Raw genomic sequence first — 23,744 nt, 5'->3', positions numbered from 1 at the left:
TGCTTCTTCCATGTGGGCTTTGTTGCTTCTGAGCTAGATGGCCGCTTGTTTACCTTCAAGCCTTGTTTGTTTGTTTTTAAGACCCTGAATAGGGTCTGTGCTTTTTCCTTATGAAGCTATCATTATCAGACCTTATTGCTGTGCCCCTCCCTCTGCCCCTAAGAAACAAAACTGAAGTGATGCCGGGCTGGGGGGGGGTGTCTAGCTGTGGCTTCACGAAGGCCTCCGCAGGCTAAGTCAGGCTAAGTGTGGCTGGAAGCAAAATGTTTTAGATGAGAGCTAACATTTTTTTTTTGAGAGTTAACTTTTAAAGACAGTTTCTGAAGAGGCTGTTTCAAAATGGCCTACCTTTCCTTCTCTTCCCTCCCCCCTTAAGGAGGCTGGTGGGTCCCTTCAATCTACTATGAAAACCAGACTCGGGGAATTCTCTCCTAGCCTCTCAGTGCCCAACCTTGAGCCTGTCCATCTATAGACGCTTTTGCTGTTTCACTTCATTGGTAGAAATCTTTCTTGTCACACTGCCAACTTGAAGTAAAATGGCACTTGCCCTAATAGCAGTCATTCATTCACTCAGTAGAGGGCAGGGATTTAGCAGTGAGCCAAACCCTGCCCTCACTGAGCTAACATGGTGAAGGGAGATGGACCGTTTACGGGTTAAGCAGATTTTGTAGGTCAACTTGTATTAAGTGGTATAGAGAAAAATAAAGCAGGGGGAGGGGCAGTAAGGAGTAGGAGCTGGGAATGAACTCAGGAAACCAAACTCACTGCCCGGAAGTCGATTATGACTCACAGCAACCCTATAGGACAGAGTAGAACTGCCCCTGTGCATCTGTACAGGAGTTGACAGCCTTATCTTTCTGTGGCTGACCTGGGGGGCTCTAGGTAAGAAGTCCTGTTAAAGTGGCTCCTCAGTTCCATCACTGACCCCAAGTGTGGCAGATACAGACAGCTTTCCACATCCAGTTCCCTAATTTTATATTGTTTAATAACTTCTTCACAAGATGAGTAGGGAAGTTGAGTCATGTTGGTACAAGACTTCCTGGCCGATCTGGAATTACAAGCAAAATGACAGCAGCCTCTTGTGGTTAGGTTGTACTTTCAAAAGTTGAAAGTTCGCTCTGATGAAAATTCTGCAGCCCCGCTCAACTTGCTCAGGGTAGCTCTCGTGTGATAGTTTGAGGCAGGGCTGGTCCCTGTGATTCGGAATTGGACTTGAGGACAGCGAGTTGGCCTTGGGTTTGGTGTGGAAACAAGCCAGTGTATGTCTGTATTGAGAGCTTGTGTTGGAGAGCCTTTGCTGTTAGATGCCACTTGTTCTTCCATGCTTCCTTTTTCTCCTCTCCACCTTGGCAAATCAAAAGGGAGATTTAAAAGCTTGAATGAACTGTTTTGTAGCCTTCCCATTAAATTTAAATCAAATTCCTAAGACACATGGTTAAGTAGCCTTTTGAAAGTGTTGGAAGTATTTCTCCCAGCTTGGGAAGTCCCTTCTCTCCATTCTATCAGCTGGCTAACTGATTCAGAACTGATTCACGCTGCCAGATCCTTTGCTAATTGAATGGAGCCTGTGTGACCTAGGCCCCCCAAACCACAGAGACCCAGTTGTTTGGGCCTTCTTGTGCCACATACTCATCATTTTAATTTCTGGGAATGTTTAGCTCACACTCACTTTCTCACTCTCTAAGCATTTTCCATGGAGAGCCATAGAATTCAGTTAAGCTCCGTGGAGTAGTTGGCAATTAGAGACTGCATTTGGGAAAAAGATGGACATAGACAGTGGGGTGGGGGTGGGGTTCAGGCTAGGAAACAATTTAAGGTCTTTAGAAAATAGATTTCTCACAAACATGGTGGGGGCCTGCCAACCAGGGTTCCTTCTGCCCAACGTCTGGAGCTGGTCCAGAGTCCCCTTGATCACCTCGTCATACACATGACTAGATGGTAACTGGTTTTTACTGGTCATATGCCAGGAAGCCAGCACATTTTATATACTGTATATACTTGTGTATAAGCCGAGTTTTTTCAGCACATTTTCATTAATTTTTTTTTTCTGTTTTATTTTAGAAGAATGATTTATTCTGGGGTTTCAATGCAATTTCTTTTTTTTTCTTTATTTATTTTTAAATCATTTTATTAGGGGCTCATATAACTCTCATCACAATCCACACATACATCAATTGTGTAAAGCGCATTTGTACATTCATTGCCCTCATCATTCTCGAAACATTTCCTTTTCACTCAAGCCCCCGGCACCAGGTCCTCATTTTTCTCCTCCCTCTCCGCTCCTCCCTCCCCCATGTGCCCTTGATAATTTATAAATTGCTATTTTGTCATATCTTGCCCTGTCCGATGTCTCCCTCCACCCACTCCTCGGTTGTCCGTCCCCCAGGGAGGAGGTCACATATAGTTAGTTCCCTGTAATCGGTTCCCTCTTTCCTACCCACTCTCCCTCTACCCTCCCAGTATTGCCACTCACACCACTGGTCCTGATGGGATCATCCGCCCTGGATTCCCTGTATTTCCAGCTCCCATCTGCACCAGTGTACATCCTCTGGTCCAGCCAGACTTGCAAGGTAGAATTCGTGTCATGGTAATGGGGATAGTGGTGGTGGTGGAAGCATTAAAGAACTAGAGGAAAGTTGTATTTTTCATCGTTGCTACATTGTACCCTGACTGGCTCGTCTCCTCCCTGAGACCCCTCTGCAAGGGGATCTCCAGTGGCCTACTCATGGGCTTTGGGTCTCCACTCCGCACTACCCCCATCATTCACTATGGTAAGATTTTTTGTTCTGATGATGCCTTATACCTGATCCCTTCGACACCTTGTAATTGCACAGGCTGGTGTTCAGCACATTTTTAATGTAGTTTTTGTAGTAAAATTAGGTGCCTCAGCTGCTATGTGGGTTGGCATATACTCTCACACTCCTGACCAGACTAACAGTGATAAATCTTTCCTCCAGAAGACATTGTTGTATGTTATCTGCACCTGCTGTCCAGCCGTGCCCTAGAACCACAGACATAGGAAAGTAAGGTTTGATCAGAGGTGGGGCTGGAGAAGTTTCATTCTGTTCTACATTAAGGTTGCTGGGAGGGCGGGTCCTGCCCTACAGTAACAAATGACAACAGTTTTATCAGGAGCAGCACAGTCATTTTGGAGGAAGGAGAACCAACCAGTCCCAGAAATTAAACTTTAGTCTAATTTACTAAATTACTAAATTAATTAGTAAGAAATTACTCCCAAGGAACATTTGCCCTTTGAAATCTTCCTGCTCAGATCTGTGATTCGGTTATATTTTCATATTCACTTTGTACATATGACAAAGTAATCAGCGGGACCCCGGTTCAGCTGTCGCTGTTGGGCAGAAGGAACCCTGGATGGCAGGACACTACCAGGCTAATGAAAAGTCGGACTATGTTAAAAGACCCTAAATGGTTCCCTAGCTTGAACTTCACCCCACCCCACCCCACCCCACATAGGTGCCTAATCATTGTACCGTCAGGACTCCTACCTAGCTAGCTCTCACTACACATTCATACAAAGAAGCTTCAAAAAATATGTGGGAAATTCCATTCTTTTAATGTCATTTTTTTTCTCCACAAGAGCCCTCTCATATATGAATGTATGGATGTTCCCCAAAGAGCATTAATGAGTTATACTTTTTTATTATAAATATTTGCATTACACAGACATACGGAACCCTCAAACAAATACCCAGTGCAATATAATTGTGAAATTCACAGGGCAATTTCAGGATGGATGGAGACTCCTGTGAATTCACCGTGTGGTCTGCTGACTGAGGGAAGCCTTTCATGCCTATCAGGCAGCTCTGTACTAGAGTTGGGACCCTCGCAGGCAGATAGCACTCACAAGCTTTTAGGGGAGGCCCCACATATCTGGCCCAGATGGCTGTCGAACATCATTTGTAATGAGCGACTCCAACAACAGAGGGCTCCGTGTCCGGTTTCTCCAGAGTCCTGAGTAGCCTGGCCCAAGTCTGCCCGGCTTCTTTCTGCAGACTCTTAAGTCTTAAATCTCAGCTGACCTCCCACCAGCTCCACTAACTGCTGCCCTAAGACTGAAAAGTTATGGTGTGCTAGCCCAATGTCCAGTATTCTAAGTGACATATGTGTTTAATTGAGGTGAGTCCCCAGAAAGGTATATTGAAGTCCCAAACCCTGCACCGGTGAATGCGACTGTGTTTTTAGAAATAGGATGTTTCTTTGAAGTTTTTTTTAATGTATGTTAATGAAGTTCATAGGGGTCCTGGTGGAGCAGTGGGGTTAGTACTGGGCTGCTAACCACAAACACCAGTGCTCTGAGCCTGGCAGGCAGTCCGCGGAAGAAAGATATGGCGTTCTGCTTCCATGAAGATTTACGGCCTCAGAAAGCCTCTGGGTTAGTTCACTGTCCTATCAGTTGCTGTGCCTCAGAATCAACTCAATACAATGAGTATTTTCAAGGAAGTCATACAGGAGGAGGGTGGGTCCAACTTCTGCCCCCTTCTGAGTGATGTGTTTTTGAAGGCAAGGACAGACAGGAAACAGTCACACACACAGGAACCAGTAGATGAGAGAGGATATGCAAACAAAAGGATGCTGAGGGTTGGTGGCAGCCCGCAGTAACCAGGAGCCAGCCTTGGCGTGGAATCTCTTTCCGCACCCTTGAGAATGAAGTCACAGCCAGGGCCTTGATTTGCAGAATGTAGAACGTCAGCTTCTGTCCTTTGACGTCACTGGCTTTGTGGCATTGTTATGGCAGCTCTAGGGAACGAACTCAAAAACCCCAACAGCTTTTGAGTTCTGCCATGGAGACATTTCCAGTGCATAGCCACCCTATGGGACAGGGTGGAACTGCCCCTGTGGGTTTTCAAGACGGCCGATCTTGCAGGAGGAGGACGTTGCCCTCGGAGCAGCTGGTACTTTTGAACAGCCCAGCTCTTAACTCTCGGCACCACCAAGGCTCCTTCGGGAAACTAAGGCAGCGTCTAAAGATCCCTTTCCTGGTGAGACCCAGAAGCCTACTTTAAATCTTTGTACTTCCAGCTGTGACTGTGGGACTTGACCAGATAAACAACAGTTTCCATGCTGCACCAGCAGCAAGGAAGGTGATAACAGAGGCCCAATGACTGACAAAAGCCTACAATACTTATTACTTGGTCTTTACAGAAAAACCTCTAGCTTCAAACCATAAAAAAACAGCTGGTGACAAAGCCATACCTGATTAACAGGTGAGCGCAGGTGGTGGGTGTCATTTGTGCAGGCTTAGATGGAGAAGCCTTAAGGAGAGAGTGGTTTGGGCTGGCTGTTTATTTCCTTTGCGGGAAGGAAGTGATATAATTGGAATGTCAGTGTAGCTGATTTTTGCTAAAAGATCTAAGTTGTTAAAACAATTATTTAAAAAGAAAGGTAGGGATGATGGTGAAATCTAGGGTGAAAATCTTGTTAGAATGGAAGCTTTAGGTATGTATTCTAAGGCTCTGGGTTATATGTATAAGCAAATACTATGTAAGCATTTTCTTATGGTACATATTGAAGTGCTCCTTGTCTAGCTTGCCTAGGGATTTGTCTTAGTACTTTCTCCTGCCCTTCCTCTACCTCTCTTATGACATACCAGCTGTCGTGGAGTTGACTTGCTTCGTGGTGACCCCCTTTGTGCAGAGTAGAACTGTACTACATAGGGTTTCAAGACTACAATCGTTCAGAGACAAGTGGCCAGGCCTTTCCTCTTAGGTACTTCTTGAGTGGGTTCAAGCTTTCAGTTAGCAGCTGACCACTTAATCCTTTGTACCACCTTGCCCACAACACAGAAATTGTTTACTGAGACTGTCCTAGAAATATAATGGGCTCCTTAGGACCCTTAGTAGACCTAGTCCAACAGCCCACCGCGTGACCCCTTGACAGCACCCGAGCTAATGCTTTTATTTTGCTGTATCCTCGGATCTATTTTGGTCTGGTTGACACTATCACAGTTGTATTTCATGTTGTTTTTTAATATTTTATGATTTGATTTTAAGATCTTTTCAGCTCCCTATTTTTGATATACTATTTTTAGCTCTCAACTTGGAGGTCCTAAGCCACATTTTTCTCTGTTGCGCTACTTATCACAGTGTAGTTGAGCCCTACTTCTATATTGTGCTCCACCCAGAGAGAATGTCTTCCTCCGGAGGGAAATCGCTTCTGCAGAGAGAATGTGCAGAACCACGGAGCAGTAGCAGTGTTTGAATCAGAAACTGGAGGACTAGCTGCAGAAAGTAAAGACTTGAGACTGTTGCAGCAATATAGGTAGATAGATGATGGATGGATGGATGGATGGATGGATGGATGGATGGATGGATGGATGAGTAATAAATGCAACACCTTGAGATGATGATGACTTAACTGTTTCAGCATTGTGCACTTTCATTTTTGTTTTACCAGAGCAATCAACTACAGCAGCCCAGGTAGAATTTGATGGTTTCTGGTGGCAGAGGCATTTTCCACTCGTGCTGTTTTGCGTGTTTGACAATCCTGAAAGTGGGCTGGCTGCCATCAGAAAAAAGAGTAGAGCACAGTAGGCTAAGCATTGGACAATAACCAAAGGGTTGGAGGTTCAGACCCACCAGCCATTCTCGGGGAGAAGATGCGGCATACGGAGTGACAGCCTCAGAAACGTGTAAGGAGCCACGCTCCTCAGTCCTATAGGGTCACTATGAGTCGCAGTTGACTTCGTGAGAGTGGGGGGATTTTAAAATATTGTGGCACAGTGGTTAAGTGCACAGCTGCTAAACTGAAAGGTCTGCGGTTTGAATTGACCAGCTGCGCCCTAAGAGAAAGATGTGGCAGTCTGCTTCCTTAAAGATTACTGCTTTGGGAACCCAGAGGGGGCAGTTTGACCCTGTCTCAGAGTGTCAGTATGAGTCAGAAGTGGAGGCACAGTAAAGAAGAGGAAGGCCCTCAATAAGATGGCTTGACAGAGTAGCTGCAACAGTGGAATCAAGCATAGGAAGCTCTGTGAAGATGTCAAGGTCGCTATGAGTCCAAGCTGACTCAATGGCATCTAACATCGTGAGTCAGAATTGTCTTGACAGCAGTGGGCTTGAATTTGGGGTGGGAGGGATGGTGTCTTTTTCAATTGAATTGATAGTGGTGCTGTTTATAGGAAGCCCGTGGGGTATGAAACTGGGGCTGTCGCAGCAGCTCAGCATTCTCACCCTAGCCCATCTATCAGAGGATGCTTAAGTATCGTGATGCTAAACCAGTTTCCAGCAGAACTTAGATACTACGATGAGGAAGAAAGAATTGGTGATTAACTTCTGAAAATCATCTAATGAAGACACCATGGTTCACAGCAGTGAGATCCCAGTTTATGCAGGGTCACTATCAGTTGGGATGACATGATGGCAGCTAATGACATCAGCAGGGTATAAGCCGTTTTTGTCACAAAGTTCTAAACTCCGATTACCTTCCCCAAATAGCCATCTCAGTGGGGATTTAATAATTGAGAGTTACTTAATTGTCAGGTTACTGTTAAAATTGGATCTAGAAAGAATTTACTTCCTTTTAAGTTCAAGACCGCATCCATTTTTGCTTGTATGTGAACCTAATTTTAATAGTTGACACAAATAGGATTGGTTCCCCAGGGGTGAGGCTGAACTCAAGGGGATGAGTTGTGGTATGGAATTCACTGATTCACGGCTGAGAAATGGAACCTGACTTCTGTTTGACACATACAAATGCCTCCTGGCCAGACCAGGTTCTTTTTTCTATGTCAGTGCTAGAAATAGAGCCATAAATTATTGATCTCCAGCTTTCTTTTTATAATTCATACCTAGCAGATCACCACCTTTCCATTTCTTTGGGGATTGAATATGTTGGAAGCATGTCATTTTTAAAGTGTCCTATTTGATTTTACAACAATAACAATATGAGATTGTTCAGATGTGTGTTATTTTCTAGTAAACAGATTAGAAAATTGAGGCTTTTCTACCCTCAGTGGAGCTGGGTCTAGAATTCAACTTTAATAAATATTGCAAGATCCAGAGTTCTTAGAACATGTTACATAGCTTCTCTCCCTAGGGAATTTGTGAATCACTTCACTTTCCAAAGAGCACACTTATCAGAGGAAATAAAGGTTCTTAAAACATTTCCAAGGCAGGGTGGGTAATGGTGGAAAGCACATTTTTAGTTAAATATGTTAAGTTATAGTGACAACAACAATAACAAAAAGTTAGCCACAGAGACGTTTTCCGCTTGTGTTAATATAGCGCCTCTCATGTCTGAATTATAGAATGTATTTTGAAAATTCAGAGCACTGGAAGTGTGCGTGACTATTCAGATGTAGAGTAATGCAGGCAGGAGGGAAAATGCTTTGGGTAAGCAGTGTAGTTGGATCGAACACACTTTGCTCCCATTCTGGTTAGTTCCACTCATCCATGAGAACTGAAGAAGGAAGGACTCAGTCCTTGAGGACTGCTGCCGTAGCTCTTGCTTCTCTTCTGCACTCATGAGTCAGGTCAGATGTGGGTGAGGAGAGGCAGGTACCCAACGTGTACAATTTGCTGGGACTCTGCACCTCTACACAAGTAGGAAGAGAAGTTTCTGAAAAGGTCTCTGTGAGTTCTCTGTTGCTGTGTAACAAATTTCTCCAAAACTTCTCGCTGTCACCACCAACTTGATTCTGACTCATAGCAACCCTGTAGGACAGAGTAGAACTCATTTGGAGTTTCTGAGGCCGTAAATCTTTATGGGAATAGAAAGCATCATCTTTCTCCCTTGGACCCACTGGTGATTTTGAATTGCTGACTGCGGTTAGCAGCCCAATGCATAACCAACTAGGCCATCAGGACTCCCAAACTTAAGTGTTTAAAACAGTATTGATTATCTCACATAGTTTCTGTCGGTTGGGAATTTGGAAGCCACCTAACAAGGTGAGCTGGCTCAGGGTCATTTATGACAGTCAACATGTTGGCTGTAGTGGACTCATCTGAAGGCTTGACTGGGGCTACAAGTCATTCACTCACATGCCTGCCAGTATGGTGCTGGCGTAGGTGAGAGGCCTCCGTTCCTCACCATGAGGGCCTCTCCAAGACTGCTTGAGGGTCCTCACAACATGGCGGTTGTCTTTTCCCAGAGGGAGTGATCCAAGAGCACGTAAGAAAAATGCCGTTATGTTTTTATGACTTTGCCCCAGAAATGACAGTTATTTTTATAGCATACTGTTGGCAACACAGGTTGTCCCAAGGATGTGAATACCAGGAGGCAAGCCTTACTGGGACGGGGATCATCACGAAGGCTGCCTATTACAAGTTTCTTGTCCTTTTTTTTGTGTGTGCTAAAAGATGTGATTTTGTCATCTATGCTACTTTTTTCGTTTCTTTGTTGGGCGCCTCCTGATCACAGGAGCAGAAGTGACAAGAGAGAGGACTGTGACCTGGACCAGGGTTGCAGTACTGTTGACAGGCCAGCCTTTCTGGCACCCAGTGTACTGGCTGCTGTTGCTTGGTGTAGAGGCCGTTCTGCTGAACACCTTCCTCATTAGTATGATCTAGCACAGCCTCCTGGCATTGCAGTCTGCGTGGGTGGTTGCTGCTTTGTGCGAGGCAGTCGAGTTTTGAATTCTGCAGTAATTATTTCTGAAGAGATGCACATCATGGTTGTTTGGCAGCAACAGAGAGAAGTTGCACAATTAGCGATGTCAGAGAAAGAGGCGCATCTGGTAGCACATGCTCTTTCTCTCCTTTCTCTTCCTGTGGGAGGACTTGGAGAATAGAGTGGGAATAGAGAAGTCCGCTGGGCAGGGCCTTCTGTGATTTCTGTCTGCGGAGGGGGATTTCTGCTCTCTTTGAAAGGGAACCTCAGACAAATCCAGGTGCTTCCAGAACTCTTGGGCATCTCATGTATGACATGAGAAGACATACTCTCTGTTGGACTCGGCTGTTTTGGAGAAGGCTTTGACTGCCTAGTGGGTGGGCATCTCCTGATGACTTCCCCCCACTGCCACCCTTTTACTCTCATTCCAATTTGACCTTCAGGATAGCATCTGGTTCTCTAAGTAAAACAGCCTGTGGTCCTGGCCTGGAAATTTGATGTTTTCTTCATCCTTAGCATTTTCAGGTTATCTAATGATCTTGCAGATCTTTCTTTACCTGGCCAGCCTATGCTTGAGCGAACATTTCCCTCAGGAACTAGACATTTCCTTATCTGTAAGAACAGCTTGGCGGCCAGCGCTCTTTCTGAACAGAAAGCACTTAAACTTTCCCGCCCTTAGGTCCTGGATATTTTTGTTCAGTGGGGTTTTTTGTTTTATAGACTAGAGAAGAAGGAAGGGTTTGAACAGTTGGTATGTACAGTGAACCCTCGCCACTTCGCGCTTCGACTTCCGCCGCTTCACTCTATCGCGGTTTTTGCGTAACAGCACATGCTCTGGCTCATACTGTGCACACTTCTGTCTGCATCGCTACGTATTGGAGCTACGTATCAGATGCATTTTTGCTTTTGTACAGTGTACTGTAATTGTTTGTGATTTTTAAGAAATTTTATCTAAGCCCTATGATGGCTCCTAAACAAGCTGCTTCTTCTAAGCCTTCTGACAATAAAAATAAGCGCCAGAGGAAGATGCTCACCATCCAGGAAAAGGTAAAACTTTTGAATATGATCAAAGATGGCAAGAACATCGTGGAGGTTGCACGCCATTTCGACTTGAATGAGTCTTCCGTTCGCTCCATCCGTTGTACTTCATAATATAATAAATAATAAATGATAATTGTAATGTCCAAAATGTTTTACTGCATTTTCCCTTTTTCGTTTAATAAATTGGGTAATACGAGTGTAATGGTGACTAAAGGGTGTTTTTTCATGTCCTCTATGCTCTAACTACAAAAATATTTGATTTACAAATAAGGAATCCTACTTCGCGGAATTTCATTTATCACGGTAGGGTATAAAACCGATTAACCACGATAAACGAGGGTTCACTGTAGTCTCTAACAGTGTGTGTACGTGTGTGCCTGCATGTGTGTTTTAGTGGTGGTGCTGTTTTTGTGTTTTTGGTGGTGAAACCTGCCTGAGAGAACATTCTGTCTCGCCTGCCTTGGCTTCCCCTCGTGGAACCCCACCCTCCACCCATAAATCTGCTTAGCCTGGTAATGATGAGCAACGCAGCCCACACCCTTCGGTTTCATCCTGCATTCCTGAAAAAGGCTCTGTTGCCTGGTTCTGTCCCTGAACAGGACTTTGCATCTATTTCAGGCCTATTGCAGCCTGATGCCCTTGAGTCATTGACCAGGAGCCCAGAAAACACATTTCAGCCTTGGGGGGAATTGGAAGGACTGGGAACTCAGAGACATTAAACTGAAAAGCGAAAAACAAACAAGTAAAAAAAACCTTCACGAAAAGTTTGGACCCTGGTCTTAATGCTTCTAAAAGCCTTATTAACAGTCTCTTCAGGTCAGACCACTTTTCGCTGAGAGCAAAGGCCCTTGACTCAAAACGGGAGAATTGTAAGTGGGAAGATAGAGCCCAGCCATTCATTTAGAGGAGCACTTGCAGCATAGTGGTTACTTGTTGGGCTGCTAACCGCAAGGTCAACCGATCAAAACTACCAGATGCTCTGCAGGAGAAAGCTGAGACTTTCTACACCTGTAAAGAGTTACAGCCTCAAAAACCCACAGGGGCAGTTCTCTGCTGTCCTATCGGGTCCTGGTCCCTGTGAGTCGGAATTGACTCCCTGGCAGTGAGGGGGCTTTTGAGGCGCTCCAAAGAGAAGAGGTCGAATGAAGGAACACACGGGCATTTCCATTTAGCTATTGTGGAGAGAACAGCTTCCTCATCTACCACTCAGACACTGTTTTCTCATCATGAATGACACTCAGGTGAGGTCTGTATCCATTCTGTACCAGGCCATTCGCTTGGCTCATTGGCAGACACTGATTAGACATCAGCTCTCATTTGGCCTCTGCTTCTGGGATGCTAGCGGGCACAGGGAGGAAGGGCTCTGAGTCTGGAGGGAGTTAGGTTCTATTTTCCATACTTCTTGGTTTCCTCGGAAATTTCAGCAGCAAGGAAATGCATGAAGGAGGACTGGAAGAAGTTAGATGTTTAAAATTTGCATTTTAAAAACTCCCCTTTGTTCAAAGCAACAGTCTTTGTGGCCAATGCTTGTCACGTTGCTTGGCTAGGATGGTTTATGTGCTTGGCTAGCTCTGTTGTAGGAGAGAAGGTTGATGTCATTTTTTTCTCTCACTTTTCTCTACAAATAGAATTTATCTAGCACTCTGTGGGCTTCCTTGAGATATTAAAATTCCCCAAATGGTGTGATGGTGAGACCCAGCCCATCCTGCCAGTAGGTGTCCTGACAAGTGACACGCAAGCATAAGAGACTTAAAGCAGTGGTTCTCAACCTTCGTCATGCCACGACCCTTTCACACATTTCCTTATGTCGTGTGACCCTCCAACCATAAAATTATTTTCGTTGCTACTTCATAACTGTAATTTTGCTACTGTTATGAATCGGGCAACCCCTGTAAAAGGGTCATTCGACCCCCAAAAGGCTCGTGACCCACAGGTTGAGAACCACTCACTTAAAGCATTTTCTGAAATCTAAGTCTGGGGGATGTAAAATATTTTATTAGAAATTGTGGTTCACTGCTCCTCCTCTGTTACCCACCTGAGCCTCATCTTTTTGTTAAAATAGCTTTATTGAGTTAAAATTCACATGCCATACAATTCATCCTTTGACATGTTCAGTTCAGTGGTCTTCCTGCTCTTACAAAGTTATGCAGCTACCACCATGCCATTATTTTTAGCACCCCCAAAAGAAATCCCACATGTTAGCAGTCACTCCCATTCCTCTCTACACAGTCCTAGGCAGCCACCCATCTACTTTGTATCTCGATAGATTTGCTGATCCTGGATATTTCATTAACGTGGACTAATGATAATCTGTAGTCTTTGGTGAGTAGCTCTGTCCACTTACCATAACGTGTCAAGGTTCATCATGTTGTAGCATACACCAGTACTTCATCACCCACCCCCAAATTGTCTTCCATTGTCTGGGTGTGCCACATTTTGTTTTTCTAATTAGTAATCGATGGGCATTTGGGTTATCGCCACTTTCTAGCTTTAATGAAGTATGGTGCTTTGAACACTCGTGTACACGTTTTTATGTGGATGCATTTTTTCATTTCTCTTGGTATATACCTAGGAGTGGAACTGCTGCGTCATATAATAAGATGATGTGTAATGTTTTAAAAAACTGCCGAGTTTTCCAGACTGATTGTACCATTTACATTCCTTCCAGCAGTGGAGGAGGTTCCAATTTCTCCACATCCTTAACCATTGTACTTGTTACCTGTCCTTTTTTTTTTTTTTTCTTTTAAAAGCTCTGCTAATAGGTGTGAAAGGAGCCCTGGCCGGGTAGTAGATACATGTTGGGCCTCTAACCGTAAGGTCAGCAGTTCAAAATCCACCAGCCACTTCTCCGGAGAAAGACAGGACTTCCTGATTCTGTGAAGAGTTACAGTCTCAGAAACTCTCAGGGCCATTCTACTCTGTCCTTTTGGGTCAGGGTGAGTGGGCCTGGACTCCGTAGCAGTGAGTTTGAGTTTGAGATGTGAAGTTTCATTTCATTGTATTTTTTAATGTGCATTTCCCAAATAGCTAATGAGAGGCGCCCTGGTTAGAGCACTTGGCTGCAAACCAAAAGATTGGTGGATCCAACTACCAGATACTTCTCAGGAAAAATGTGGCAGTGTGCTTCTGTAAAGATTGACAATCCTGGAAACCTTATGGGAAAGTTCTCTGTCCTATATGGTCACTGTGAGTCAGTTCGCCTCACGGGCAGTGGGTTTAACTTGGGGCTTAATGATATTGAGCATCATGTTGTTAGCGTTCGGTGCTATCCAGTTGGTTCTCACTTTTAGCTGCCCGTGCAGAGCAGAAGAAACACTGCCTGGTCCTGTGCTATCTTCACCACTCTTCTTAGGCGTGAGCCCCTTGTAGCCACTGGGTCAGTTCATCATGCCAAGGGTCTTCCACTTTGATCAAGCATGATGTCCCTCTCCAGGGACCGATGTCTCCTTGACAACGTGTCCAAAGTGCGTGAGACAAGATCTCGCCATCCTTGCCTGTCAGGAGCATTCTGGTTGTACTTCTTTCAAAGCAGTTTGTTTAGAAGCATCATGTACTTATTGGCTATTTATATATCTTCTTTAAAGACGTGTCTGTCCAGATCCTTTGCCCATTTTTTAATTGGGTTATTATTTTTGAGTTCTGAGAATTCTGTTCATATTCTGATAAAAATTCCATATCAGATATCTGATTGCAGATATTTTCTTACATTCCCTGGATTATCTTTTCCCTCTCTGAATGGTGCCATTTGAAGTATAAAAGTGTTTGATTTTGATGAAGACCGGTTTAATTTTCTTTTCTTTTAGTTGTTTGTGCTTTGGGGGTCATTAAGAAGGCTTTGCTTGGTGACGTAAGTCACAAAGAGTTACTGGTATATTTTCTGAAGTGTTTTGTAACTTTGAGCTCTTACGTATAAGGCTGTGCTCCATTTCGACATGGTGTGAGCAAGTGGCTCCGTGTGTTCTGCATGTGGATGTCCAGTCCAGTCCAACCTTGTTGGGGACTCTCCCCCAGTGAATTGACTCAATACCCCTGTCGTCTGTCTACTTACCATTAAGTGCAAGTGTTGATTTCTAGATGTTCAGTTGTATTGCTCTGCATGGCCCTCCTATGCCAGTGCCACACTGCCTCAATTGTTGTAACTATAATAAGTGCAGTCTTGCTGAACTCACTCGTTAGTTATAATAACATTTTGGTGAATTTTGTTTTAATTTTCTGTTCATAGATCATGTTGTCTACAAATAGAGGTGATGCTACCTGTTTTTCACCCCGGATTACCCCTTTATCCCTTTTCATCTCCTTTGCCTGACTACTGAGTGAGGGCTTTCAGATTTCTGAATAGAAGTGGCAGGTGTGAACATTTTGTCTTCCTCCTGATCTTAGAGAGAGAGCACTTAGTCTTTCACAATCAAGTACACTATTAGCTGTGGGCTTTTTGTATATATTTTTTAATCAGGTTGAGGAAGTTCTTTTATCTTTTTAGTTTTATCTTGAAAAGTGTAAGATTCATGTCAAATGCTTTTCTTGCATCTGTTTAGATAGTCACATGGTTTTTACTCATTATCCTTTTGATATGGACAGTGTATTTCTTTAATTGATATTTGGATATAAAGCTAATCTTAAATCCCTGGGATCCATATTTATGCCTTTTACAAAGAAAAATGATCCAAAAGAATGTGAAAATTATCTAACAATATAATTAATAGTACCTTTAAGCACAATGTTACTGAAGAATGTTAAAAAATTGGCTACAGCTGCAAATCAACAGGCAACTGCCAGAAATTCAAGCCAGATTCAGAAGAGGACATGGGATGATGGATATCATTGCTGATGGTAAATGGACCTTAGTTTAAAGGAGGCAATATCAGAAATATCTTAACCTGCATTTCATTAACTATGCCAAGGAATTTGATTGTGTGGATCATAACAAATTATGGATAACTTTGGAAAGATTAGAAATTCCAGGAAACTTAATATTGTACTCATGCAGAACCTATCCATAGATCAAGAGACCAAGAAGGCTACTGCATGGCTTAAAATCAGAAAATGTGTGTACTAGGGTGGTATTCTTTCACCACACTTATTCAGTCTGTTTGCTAAGCAAATAAATCATAAAAATGGACTATATAAAGAAGAATGTGGCATTAAGATTAGAGGAAGACTCATTAACAACTTATAATATGCATGTGACACAGCCTGGCTTGTGGAAAATGAATAAATTATAGAACATTTGATCATTACAGAAAGCTCTGTTGGAGAGCCTAGCTTTCAACTACTCTACACATTAAAGTCATATTGTAAAAAGTACCCACGTTCCTGGTCCCTTCACAGTAGACAAACATAAATGAGAATCTTTAGAATAGGGCCCCCAAATCTATGTTTTTAAAAAGCTCTCCACATAACACACACATGCATTTGCAAACTAGTGAATTAGGTACATTCATCTCCACAAGAAGTTCTCTCCTTCCATCTACTTGTCTGACAGTTACACCTGCTATCGTTCCACCCCACACCCCACCTTTGCACAGCCAACTCACTCGCTCACTCTTCCCCTCAGACTTTGCCCTACAATCCATGTTCTTCCATTTTGCCTTAGAGATGGTGCCATTTACTCACCAAGTTTGTACTTGCCAATGCAGTCAGACTGTGTTGTCCTTCCTGTTCTTCTCCTGGAACAATGTGGAGTCTGATGCTTCATAGTCAATGTTGTGGCATCTCTACTCTTGTGTAACAGGCATGTGTGACCTGGGGGCATGATAGAAGAGGAGCCAAGGCATGTTTCCTATGTTGTGTGTTATTATGTGGGGTTGGGGAGTAAGGCACCTCTCTTGAGCTTTCCAGAAATCTATGCATTATATGTAGTTTTAAAAAATTATTTAAACAATATGTGTAAGTATATATTGTCAATAATTTTAAAATCTTGAAAAACACATAAAAGAGAACAATTATATCCATATTAGTCAGAGTCCCAAATTAAGGAATAAACTGTTGAAAATGAAAAATACTGGTTTATAGCCTTCCACGGGTTTTTTTCCCCCCTCAAATTATAATGAAAAAAAATCGAAGCATATAGGAAAATAGAAGTATATAATAATTGTCTATATACCTATCACCAAGATGTAACAACACTTGCTAAATTTCCTTTTCTTCCCCCCCCCCCCGAAATATCTATAAAATATAGCATTTTCCCTAAGTACTCTGGTAAGTATGCATCTCAAAAAAAAATAGGGATTAAAAAAAAAAAGTAAATAAGAACATTTCGAGGCCATTGTTATACCTAATAACCTGGTATCCTAGTGGTTACATGTTGGGTGGGCTATGATCCAAATGGTCAGCAGTCAAAACCACCAGCAGCTCTGCAGGAGAAAGACTGGGCTTTCTACTCCCATAGGCAGTTAGAGTCTCGGGAAACTACAGGGAGGTTGCTATAAGAAAGCATTGACTCCAAAGAGGCCTGATAGAGCTTGGTCAAGGGCAATGTAACCGAGACGAATTACTGAAACCCAAATGAAGGCTGAACATGATAGTGGGACAAGAGGAAAGTCAAAGGAAATAGAGGAAAGAACTAGGAGGCAAAGGGGCATTTATAGAGGTCTAAATACAGGCACGTACATATGTAAATCTATTTATATATGACGATGGGGAAATAGATCTATGTGCTTATATTTATAGGTTTCATATTAAGGTAGCACATGGACATTGGGCCTCCACCCAAGTATTCTCTCAATGCTTTGTTCTGTTAAACTGGCATTCCACAATACTCACCTTCCTGCACGATTGCTGAAGACAAAGCGGGTGAATAAGCATATGTGGTGAAGAAAGCCGATGGTGCCCGGCTATCAAAAGATACGGCATCTGGGGTCTTAAAGGTTTTAAGGTAAACAAGCGGTCATGTAGCTCAGAAGCAACAAAGCCCACATGTAAGAAGCACACGGGCCTTTGTGATCCCGAGGTGTCGAAGGGATCAGGTATCAGGCATCAAAGAACAAAATATCATATCATTGTGAATAAGGGGGGAGTGTGGGAGTAGGGACGGAAAGCCCATCTGTAGGTAACTGGACCTCCCCTTAAAGAAGGGTTGTGGGAGGGGAGACAAGCCAGTCAGGGTGCAGTGTAGCAATGATACAACTTTCCTCTAGCTCTTAAAATCTTCCTACCCCCCCACTATCATGATCCCAATTCTATCTTACAAATCCAGCTAGACCAGAGGATGCTCATTGGTACAGATAGGAACTGGAAACACAGGGAATTCAGGACAGATGATCCCTTCAGAACCAGTGGTGAGAGTGGTGATACCGGTAGGGTAGAGGGAAGGTGGAGTAGAAAGGGGGAACCAATCACAAGGATTTACATATAACCCCCTCCCTGGGGGACAGACAACAGAAAAGTGGGTAAAGGGAGACGTCGGACAGTATAAGACATGACAAAATAATAATAATTTATAAATTATCAAGGGTTCATGGGGGCGGGGCTGGGGAGGAAGGGGAGAAAATGAGCTGATACCAAGGGCTCAAGTAGAAAGCAAATGTTTTGAGAATGAACCAATGTTCAAATGTGCTTGACACAATGGATGTATGTGTGGATTGTGATGAGTTGTACGAGCCCCTAATAAAATGATTTTAGAAGAAAGAAAGCATTGACTCCATGGCAGAGAGTTTGTGGTTTTTGAATTAATAACCCAGGCCTTGTTTACTTTTCCCCACTTATTCCCAAAATATGTGTCTTTTAGATTCAAACAAGCCCCACAGAGCATTTGGTTTAATTATGTTTTTTGGTCTATTTTAATATATTAGTCTTTTCCTTCTATTTTTGCTTTGTGTTCTTTCTCTCCCTGTACATTTTTAAAGACAGAACAAAGCAGATTATCATTGCTGTACTCTGTCTCATCTTTTGGATTTGTATATAACTTAGTTTCCTATAAGCTGGGGAGTCAGCCTGAAAACTTGGCCAGATTCATGTTGGTGATTGATTGGTTGATTGAGAAATATAAAGAGAATGAAAAGGGACCACACTTGTGCTTTCAGGATAACTGCTGTGTTCAATCGCTTTCTTTGGTTCCTGCACTTTCCCTTTCTTCCTCAGTAGATATCAGACAGTACAGAGAATTTATTTCCATTCTTCCCTAAAGTCAATCACTGATAATATTTCCCTTCTCTGTATAAGTGTTACGTCTTCATATGTTTAGATTAAATAAAGCCTTATCCTTTACACACTGTTGTTCACCTTGCTTTTTTCCCTACTTGCTGTATCTTAAGATCCTCTCCCCCCCCCCCAGTATGTCCAAGTCTACTTCATTCTTATGGAATATGGTAAGTTCTATATCATATTCCATTGTAATGGCGCACCTTAAGTCATCCACCGTTTGCTTCTGAATACTTGATAATAGCACTAGTGTGTGGAAGCCACGATACAGTAAACTCCCTCAACCTTGCACGTGTGTGCCTTTGGCCCTGTGTGAGCATAGGTACAGTAAATTTCTAGCAGTTGAACTGCTGAGTTAGGAGCCTCTTTAGTTACAGTTTTGATGTCGCTGTTGTTAGGTGCCATCGAGTCTGCTCTGACTCGCAGCCTTGGTCTTGTGCCACCTGGCCATTCTTATGTTTGAGCCATTGTTGCAGTCATTGTGTCAGTCCATCTTGTTTAGCTTTCTCACTGCCCCTCAACTTGACCGAGCATGGATGTCCTTCTCCAGGACAGCATGTCCAAAGAGCATGAAATGAAGTCTCGCCATGCTATAGGGCATTCTGGCTGTACTCCTTCCAAGAAGAGTTGTGTGTTGTGTGTTCTTCTGGCAGTCTGTGATATTTTCAGTATTCTTCGCCAGCACTGTCAATCAAATCGCTAAATTGCCTTCTTGAAACGTCCCACCATGTCCACACACCCCAAATGGACCCTCCTTAGCTACTGTCTACTGGATTATCATCAATATATATTTTTTTACTTTTACAAATCTGATGGGTTAAAAATGTACCCATTTATCCCTCCCGATTCCTTATCCTGCAAACCTAAATATTGGTCTGAGTTGCTAATAAATAAATAAATAGATAGATAAATAAATAAATAGAGGCAAAGTAAAACTGAAGTAGATTGGAGTCTTTACTGAAAAACATGTTCCTTTCAAATTAAATGAGATTGTACTCATTTAATTGTATAAACGTATGCATATTTTTCAAATACTCTTTGGTCATTAAAAGAAGTTTGCTTGTCTTATCCTTTATAGAAATGGACTCCTGTTGCTCAGTATCTTAAGATGGGAAACAGAAAGAAGAGTGTATGTTCAGGCGAAGGAGGTCAGCCTCTGATTTGCAAAGTCCCAGGCATGAGCTTGTCTCTGTGTGTTTCCCACAGTGAGTCTTTTACTCACATGAAGTTTTGTTTGTAAAATGTCCGGCCACCTGGCACAGCAGTCCGTGCTCATTGACTTCCTTCTCCTTCCTCGAATTGTTCTTACACTTTTGAGCAGATCTTGAAGTCCTCTTTAGGGACAGCCTTCTGGTTGGGGAGGGGAGGTTGCAGACACAGAGCCTAGCTGGTACTGTTCTTCCCGATATCTGACATATGACTGAGGCCGGCCCAAGCTGAGTTCCCCAGGCAGGCTAGCAGTTTGGCTTCCCTTTCCAATCACTGTCCTGAGTCTTCTGCTGTGAGAGAGAGAAGGAGCGAGCTCCTGGGTGGGGCAAACGCTGCACACACTCAGTTAAATTAAACCAAAATCCAGAAACGCCCGGAAGACAAGCCTGATGGTCTCCAAATATATATCCTTCCCAAGGCATCAGCCATTCCACGCTAGCACACACGGAGACAGGGAGTTGGAATTGGCTCCTTGGCAACTGTGGCTAGGTTGATTTAGAGCAGCGGTTCTCAACCTTTCTCATGTGGCAACCCTTTCATGCAGTTCCTCATGTTGTGGTGACCCCCCCACCCCAAACCATAAAATTATTTTTGTTGCTACTTCACAACTGTGATTTTGCCACTTTTATGAATTGGGTGTCCCCTGTGAAGGGGTCGTTTGACCCCCAGGTTGAGAACCAGTGATTTAGAGGCAGCAATGGACTGACAGTGAGGGAAGAGGCTCGGAGTAAGTGAAGAGTGGGGAAAGCAATGCAGCCTTCAGCCTACGTTTTGACTCTTTCCTGACTGCACCCTGAGCTCTGCCCGATCCATCACGATAGGAGAAGAAAACTTACACACGTTTGTTTCTGGGAATTCGATTCCCTTCCCCAGACTGTCTCCCCAAGACCCCCTGAATCCCAAGGAGCCCATCCCCCCCATCACCTACCGTTGGCATGACGCCTGGCTGGCCCACCCTGTAGTCCAGGCTTAATGTCATCATGTGTAACATGAAAAGATTGAATTGTTTAAATCTGTGTGAATTTGTGTTTTAAGGAAGGAGCCTAGTGGTATAGTGGATTACAAGTTGGGCTGTTAACCACAAGGGCAGCAGTTCAAAACCATGAGCTGCTCCTCAGGAGATAGATGAGGCTTGCTTCTCATAAAAATGTACAGCCTTGGAAACCCAGCAGGTCTGTTCTACCCTGTCCTATAAGGTCACTATGAGTTGGAATCAACTCGGTGGCAGTGAGTTTTTCCTCTAAAAGCAGTGCTCCACGTTAAAATTGCTCAAACTTTTACTTGCGACACATTCCTTTTAAAGTTCCTGAGGTGACTAGCTTTGGTCTTACTAAGATTTGTTTCCTTTTTTCAGTAACATAAGAGATTTCTCTCCGCCTCCCAACCATTTGGCTTAAGAGGTTTTTAAAGGAACACTGATGGCACAGTAGTTACCTGCTCAGCTGCTAACCGAAAGATGAATGGTTTGAACCCACTAACCACTTGCTCCACAGGAGAAAGATGTGGCAGTAAAGACTGCAGCCATGGAAACCCTAGGGAGCAGTTACTCTGTCTTACAGGGGCTCTGTGAATTGACCTGACAGTTATGGGTTAACAGTGTTTAAACCCCAGTGTGGTGATTGGGGGGGCGAATAAGTTTTCACTGTAACATGATATAGAAGAGGAGCCCTTTGGAGGATTTTAAAAGTAGTCCAAATTGAAATTTAAAAAATAATATGAGAACAGTCTTCCGGAACTTGAATGCCAGACCCTAAAAAGGCCTCATTTACTTTCAGGAGTTTCATGGACTTTCTGAAAATTGTATTTTATGTAAGAACCATCTCTGGTGGCATACTGCTAAACAAATTCATCTGTAGGTATTTGTTTCAAGATTTCGTTTTAAGGATTGTTGCTGGTCCTTAAGTGATGCAAATGGTTTGCACTTGTCTATTAATGTGAGAGTTGGGAGTTCAAGCCAGCCAAACATCGATACAGAAGAAAGACCTGACAATCTGCTTCCATAAAGATGAAAACAAAACAACCCTCTCCCATTGAGTTAGTTAATTGTGCCAGACTGGCCGATAATCACATGTGGGTCTGGTTGAAAGGCGGAGGGATAAATGGGTGGTGAAGCCTCGCTTTCTAGTTCTCGGGTCTCTTGTTTTGTGATGGTTGCATCGGGTGCAGCTGCCTTAGCAGTTCCCTGCTTCAGCTTGCAAGATGGATTTCCTACAAGACATTCCCAAGGAGAAGCCGCATGGATCTATCCCGATGCAGCCCTGGGTGCTGGAGCAGCCATGTGGAGACCCCTGCAAGTGCTGAGATGCTTACACGTTCACTGACTCAGCTTTCCTCCTGCAGTCGGCATCATTGCCTCTGTTTTGTGAGGTGGAGGACTTTGTGGACTGGTGTCGGGTTAATGGGTTAATGTTGGACTTGTGGGATTGGGCAGCATTGGGTTGGGATGTTTTCGTGATGCACATTTTCTTTGCATAAAACTCTCTCTTATACGTGAGTTGCTGTGGATTTGTTTCTCCAAAGTACCTAGACTAATACACCCATCAAGTGGATCCTGATGCACAAAGACTATGTAGGGTTCCTGAGACTACATCTTTACACAGAGCAGCTCAATCACTCGCTCAATCACTGCCATCAAGTCAATGCTGACTCCTCGTGACCCTCTTAGGCAGGGTAAAATTGCCCCTGTGGATTTTTCTACACTATAAATCTTCATGGGAACAGAAAGCCTCGTTTTTCTCTCATAGAGCAGCTGGTGGTTTTGAACCGCTGACCTTGTGGTTAGCGGCCCAGTGTCTAACAGTGCCACCAGGGCTCCTTTCCCATAAAGATTACTACTCCAAAAACCACTCCATGGAGCAGTTCTTCCTGATAATGTATGAGGTTGCCGGAAGCCAGAGTCCACTCAATGGCAGTGGGTTTGAGTTTTGTGTTTTTGCTTAAGAGCCAGACCTGGTGTGGGATTGTGAGGTCTGACAGAGGACAAGTCTCTATGTCTCTAAGATAAAGGAAGCCTGTTCAGATTTTAGCAACTTTTGTAGCTTTATCAATCAGGCAATTTGAAATTCCTAAAAGAGACTTTCGGTGGCTAAAGGAGAGGAAGTGATGGGCAGATAGAGAAAGATGCTTGCAAATGATATTTCACCAAAAAACTATTCCCAGATATGCTGTGGGGAGTCAAGTCTAGTTGGAATAATGAGAAATCTGAGTGTCAGATGCCTTACTTTCCAAAGCAATTGCTGCTTTCTCTCTCCTCTTGCAGGAGATCGTGCACCAGCAAGCAGTTGGCCAAGTAGACTTTCTGTATACGTTAGGTAAATACATTTCTGTGCAATTCAAAAGTGCTTTTCTGATAATGGGGTTTTCCCATAAAGACCTTTAAGGTGTTCGCAGACTTGGGTTTTAACCTTGGCATATTTTCAGCATATCGAAGCAAGAGCCAGTGTTGTTACCTCATTCGGTAGAATTCTGGCTTAGTATGTCTTTTCTTTTTAAAAAGAGAAGGGAAACCACTTTCTAAATGAAAAACGTCTTTATCCCAAATAAGCTTAAAAGCATCTACTGTTTAAGAGCACAGGTGGGCAATTCTCAAAACCTTTTGGATTGAAGGAGGGCTGATCATTTGAAAGGAAGAATTCCATTAACAGCCGAAAATGTGGCAGAAGTGGAAATGTTGGCCTATTTTTGGATTTGGCCCATTTTTCTCTGAATTCATCTGCTGATGTAATTACCAAGCCACCTGGAAGAAGGCTTCAGGGAACATGGGTGTGTGTGTGTGTGTGTGTGTGTGTGTG

The 23,744-nt window shown here is 43.4% G+C and overlaps 1 protein-coding gene across 4 annotated transcripts in view; it reads left to right on the top strand.

The window, feature by feature from the left end:
- The window catches only part of TACC1 (transforming acidic coiled-coil containing protein 1), an 84,143-nt gene that overhangs the window by 2,459 nt on the left and 57,940 nt on the right, over positions 1-23,744 (top strand). The gene's annotated exons all lie outside the window — the stretch shown is intronic.

The sequence above is a fragment of the Echinops telfairi genome, unplaced genomic scaffold (assembly GCF_000313985.2).
Source record: "Echinops telfairi isolate 266 unplaced genomic scaffold, ASM31398v2 ScPeMD7_9;HRSCAF=40, whole genome shotgun sequence".
In the NCBI taxonomy this organism is placed as follows: domain Eukaryota; kingdom Metazoa; phylum Chordata; class Mammalia; order Afrosoricida; family Tenrecidae; genus Echinops; species Echinops telfairi.
This window is presented reverse-complemented; position numbering and strand designations above follow the sequence as displayed.